Raw genomic sequence first — 6,128 nt, 5'->3', positions numbered from 1 at the left:
TCAACGTACACATTACAGAAGATATTCTTTAGAATGACAACTCCACTATTATTATATTTTTATAATGGTGCTATCTTGAAAAGAACAGTGTTTCTGTATAGACAATATTTCCGAAAAACTCTAATACCTGAACAAAATGTGCATCTATACTTTGGAAGTATCGACTTACAAATTAATTTTGGTGTGATTTAGGGCCGTTTGCACTGTCTTTAGCGTGGTTTAAGCTAAATTTTCAGTCCATTAAGCTGAAGTTTAAACCAAATCTGTTTCTTAACTGAAATTCAGTTTGCACAGTATCAGTTTAAACTTTGGAAAAGTTTAAACTAACAGAACAAGAGGTTTAAACTAAATAATTTGGATTAACTTGACAACTGCAAAGATTCGATACGGAAACAGGTGATAATGAACTAATAATTTCAATTTTTGGTATAAGGAAGAATTTAAAAAAGTTTTTGCTTGAGTAAAACAAATGCCAAATTAGTATTGAATCAAATAAAAGACTGAAAATAAAATAAGACATCACTTTGAACAGTATTCTTCCAGCAGAAGACATGTTTTTAATAACACTGAGATAAGCTTTTGAAAGTTTTTTAATAAACGCAGGAGACCACAGTAGATTCAAGCATAACAAGATACTTCTCTTTTCTTACATTCTAAAAAATTATCAATAGAATAAAATAGTACCTAATTGTATTTCATCATTTGAGAAATTTCTCGATCGCTTTTTTTCTTCCAATACCATAAAGCATACAGCTCTGAAGATCTCGAACGACGAATGAGTTATATAACCACAGTTTAATGCTTGAGACAAATAACAAATTCCCTGTAGAAATCAGTCTTTTTGATATTGTAAACGATGTTATTCCATTACCAATTTGACGTTAAACTAGTTTAACAGATTCGAGTTTAAACTTTCAGATTAACTTAAACTCAATCAACTTGATGTAGTTCAGCAGTCCATACTGTGCAAACGGCCCTTAGTAATGTAGTTAATAGAGCATTATGAAACATCTAAACTTGTCAAGGATTTTGAAATAAAGTAGCTATTTTAAATCAGAAACTTATCTTTGAATAAAAACTCACGACTGTTTTTAAAATAATGCTCTTCTAAGGCAAACAAGAAGCAGCAGCAGCAGCTCTTACCTGTTGAAGGAATAACTCAGAAAATTATAGGATTGCGTTGAAGATAGAGTAACCTATGAAGATCGAGGGTTGTGTTAATTATAGGAATACTCTATCCACTTCTCATGGAGAAAGCTAAACTCTTAAACCAATAATCATTCTCATTCCTTAGTTCTCAGCTTGTAAGAAATGCTGACATTTTTCGGTGGCATATCTGACCTTGCAGATGGGAAATTCTAGTAGCCATGATGCAACTGTGAGCAGAGCAAAAAGATTGACTTGCTGCTATAATAATTGATAATTGACTTCAGTTGTAGATATTTGTAGACCTGATATAAACGCTGTTACTGAAGCCCATAAAATCGAGCACTAATTTATCGTGTAATAAACACGGAGGGGAGATCTGTGAGTTCAGATAGGAGACGCTTGGAGGTTATTTGCGCTTCATTCGCTCATCACCCCTCCCCCCAGCACTTAATCCCATCGGTCATCGTTTCAACACATCGTAAACGACTATTGTGGCTCCTGGCGCCTTATCCACAATCCCAGCATCCAACCGACCTGGTCATTATTAAACATGAAAATAGCGTCAGACTGCTAATTAGAGCAAGCGCTGCCCGCAGCCAACCCAACAAAAAACGACAAAAAATGCGCCGGCCGTTAATAGTTTCCAAACAAGGCGGACGATGATACAACGCTCAAATTGAAATATAAAGCCGCCGCTTGCGCGCCATTTTAATAACAAAGCTGACAATTTTATGCGCCGCTCTGTCCTAGATTTAATTGAATGTTGAACATGCAGCGGCGGCCGTGGGTTGACAACGCAATCTTGGCTGATTAAAACGCGCTACACGTTCGCTGAAAAATTTGAATCGCAGGAGTTGCCGACCTGAGTAGGGAACTAATGTGTGAGTAAAAGTTTTAATTTTGATGACAAATTACTCCTATTTAACATTCAACATAAATTTATATTTAGTGAATCTCAAGAAGCATTTTCAAGGGAATTAGATGATCATAATCATCTCATGATATGGTAGCACATTTCATCGCGGTTGAACCATAATTTCAAGAAAACATCTATGTCGGACAATAGCTAAAATTATTCTGCTCCTAATAATCGAGGTGATCTATTGGTCTGCCTAAAACACTGTTCTACTCATTGCATAATGTGTAAAGCGATTCGTTGTCAATTTTCTAGTGTATTCCCAAGAAAAATAGCCAAAGGAAGATTAAATTAATATTTTTCCCCTAATATGAGTTAATATTCCGAACTATTATAGTCTTGCCCTTGATTTTGGTTTGATGCCCCTTAATTTTGAACAAAATTTAATTATAATTGTAATTTTTTACCCTGTATGATTCTATACTGTAGACACTAGTTCAACTAAACATTACACTAGTTACTTTTTTCTTAATTGATTTTCTACTTTTCAATTTTTGACAAAATATCTAATTATCTACTTCTATTCTATTATCCTTTTGTTAAAGTATAATTTTTAAAAATCTGGTGTGGCGCACTCACACTACTTTCCTTGCCGTTATGAAAATTTATCACCTGACGCTAGTGTTCCCGCGCATCTCAAGATCTGAGCCAGCTGGTGACAGGACAATAACGCTGTAGACACACGAGGTCTGCTATCTCTTCATAGTGAATGATTTAATAGAATCAACAGTTGCCAACAGTTTGCAATTTAATAATCTTATTTTCTCGAACTTCGAGCTTATTTTCAATTTAAGGTGAAAATGTTACTGAACATTAATTGTGGAGATTTTCATGCTCAATCTTTTCCACTCGAATTGTTTTGTTTAAATTGTATCTGAAGCCTGATAATTGAGAATCTAAAATCAAAATTTGCATAGATGGGGCGGAGCTCCTGAAATTTTTACAGATATGGGACTCGTGGCAGTTGATAGAGCTTATCAATGACTATTTTAGGTATGAATTTCATCAAAATCGTTGGAGCCGTTTTCGAGAAAATCGCGAAAAACCCTGTTTTTGACAACATTTTTGCCATTTTAGCCACCAACTTGAATCGCATATGATCGAAATTGTTCGTGTCGGATCCTCATAGTGTAAGAACCTTACGTTCCAAGTTTCAAGTCATTCCGTACATTGGGAGATGAGATATCGTGTACACAGACGCACATACACACACACACACACACACAGACCAATACCCAAAAACCACTTTTTTGGACTCAGGGGACCTTGAAACGTATAGAAATTTGGAAATTGGGGCACCCTAATTTTTTTTGGAAAGCAATACTTTACTTCCCTTACCTATGGTAATAGGGCAAGGAAAGTAAAAAGTGAATTCAATTTTTATCTACGTCAGCTCAGTTGTAAATATTTGTGAAACATTTCTCATGCCTAAATCCCAAAGACCATTTGTATCAAGCTTGCTGTTATCGATACTCTCTCTACATACATGCTTTAAGAGAATCCTCTTGATTTACTTTTTGAATCCGGATTTGTTTTATGCGTTATGCGAGAGATTTGTCCAAATGACAACAATCCTTGATACCCCGAAACTCATTTTAATATTATTGAGCATATGAGTTGCACTGCGGCAGATTTGATTTGAGTGTGGGCGAGTGGGAAAGCCAGCCAGCCTTGGCTCTGTCGGCTCAACAAACAGAAGTTGTGTGATTCAAATGCATTAATTAATCGTCCAACTTGCATGGCGACGAAACACCTTCCTTCATTCTCTACCTCCTCCTCCTTCTTCTGCTACTCCTCCTTTTTCTTCTTTGTCTTCTTCATTATCACTTTTTTATCTGTCTCTTTTCTATTTCCTACTTTCTCCTTCTCCCTCTTCTTTTCCTTTTTCTTCTTGTTCTTTTACTTCTACTTTGTCTTCTTCACTCATTTTTCTCATTTTCAATAACTTTCTCTTTCCCTTTTCCTGATTCTTCTCTCCTCTTTCTCTTTTTTCTCTTTCTTTCTCTTTTCCGTTATCTTTTACCCTTTTTAAACCTTCTCTACTCTAATCTCTATTCCCTACTTCTACTCTCTACCTTCTCTATTTTTCTGCTCTTTTTCTCCTTCATTCTTTTCTCCTACTTCTTCTTTTCCACTCTCTTTCACCCTTTTTAAACTTTCTCTTTTCATTTTTCTACTCCTTTTCTCCTTCTTCCTCTTACTTCTCTTTTTTTTATCCTCCTTTCTTCCTTTTCTCACTTGTGTTCTCATTTTCTTCTTTTTCTCTTCTATTTCCCCTTCTCCTTCTTTCACACTTCTTCTTTTTCTTTTTCTTCTTTTCCTGTTTATCCTCCTTTTTCTCGACCTCCTCCTTCTCTACCTTCTTCCCATTCTATTCTTATTAGTTTTGTTGTTGAGGTGTTGTTGAGCCCACTGCCAAGTTGTGAGTGGTGCTTTGCGTTGCGTTGCCCGGCTGGCTTCAACTACACAGATCGGTCGTTATGCGCGGACAGTATTAAGAGTTTTATTATCGACAACTCGATGGAAGCAAGAGGGCCGCCTCTTTTCAAAATAATAGTAATCTCGAATTTACGGCCGTTGATGTTGCCAGCTTTAACGGCCGAACGACTGTAAGGGTCCTATTTATTAATATACGCCTTCACAGAGGTGTACGAGTGTGTAACGCGGCCTAGTGGAAGGAGATGGAGAGCGTGTGGGGAAGTGGAGTGACAAGGAGAGATGAACGTGTAATGAATGGTGGACGTATAATTTGAGTGCTGGCAACTCGGACAGCACGGGCCACCGATCTCAGTTTGCCGGGCTGTTTTTTCCAGGCGAATAATTTAGAAGCACCTGATGCACTACTTCATCGATAATTCGGGTATCGCATCTCATCTGAGCGCAGCTCATTAATTCTTTTCAATAATCTATTTGTTGTGATGGAGCACTAAGTGCGAGAGAAGGCGATGATAATGATGAAGACAAGGAGAAGAGGCGGAGGATTATGAAGAGGAGGAAAACAAGCCAAGTCTCATGTTACAGGAGGCATTATTTATCGCGGCTATAATCGCACCGTTACCAGTATGTTTATTAAATCGTCAGCTAGCTTTGTTGCCGATGCGGGGTTGGTCACTGGTCACTGGTCACCCTACTAAGCGTCGAAAGGCCGACTCCCACGGATGCTTGTCTCGCCTCAAATTATCCATTACTAACTTCCAGTTGTGCATACAGTTGTGATCGATGCTCAACTGGGCGTTCCAATACAATTGCTCAACCGAATCCTGTTTGATAATAGTTGTCCTTTGTTTCAAGTGGAAGGGATCATAGGAAGAAAGGAACTTGACAAATTAACCAAAGACATAGTGCTACTGATTTCAATAGCCAAATTGTCATAGAACTTTCAATAACAATAATTCTTCAGTACGGTAGTCTATTTGTAATTTGATTTTTTATAATAGGCTACCTTACCAGAGAATTATTGTTATTGGAAGTTCAACACTTCACAGATTTATTATTAACTCGTACCTACATTGATAAAAGTGAGAATATGACAATTTGGCTATTGAAAACATTAGCAATGTGTTTTTGGTTAATTTATCAAGTTCCTTTTTTTCCTTCTTCATGCCTATTCATTGAGAGAATTATTCCACCTTCGGGTGTATAGATAGGTCTGTAGGTGTTCCATTTCAACCTTTCCCTCATATAGGTACTTTTCAAACAATTATATACTCAGACGAGGTGGAACTTTCATCAGGGACTCCCCATCACTAAAAGCGAATCGAATAGTATTGCACCTCTACCTTCAATAATCTGCAGCATGTTATTCTTGTATTTTTTGTTACACAAACTCAATCAAAACATGTCCTTTGTTTTCTCTGTTTACTCTGCTCAAACAAAACGGTCGCGTTTAGTTTTTCCTTTGTGGATGATACTATTCATCAATATCAAGACCCTCACAGCATAGAAGCATAGAATAATCTATACTGGTATCTCTCTCTCTGTTAAATTCTTTTTGCGTGGGATGATGTTATTATAACTATGAATATAAATGACAAACAATATAAAGAAGTTTTTTAATCTTCAT

The sequence above is a fragment of the Nilaparvata lugens genome, chromosome 2, assembly GCF_014356525.2.
Source record: "Nilaparvata lugens isolate BPH chromosome 2, ASM1435652v1, whole genome shotgun sequence".
NCBI lineage: Eukaryota > Metazoa > Arthropoda > Insecta > Hemiptera > Delphacidae > Nilaparvata > Nilaparvata lugens.
The sequence above is the reverse complement of the archived record's forward strand: the minus strand, read 5'-3'. Positions refer to the sequence as shown.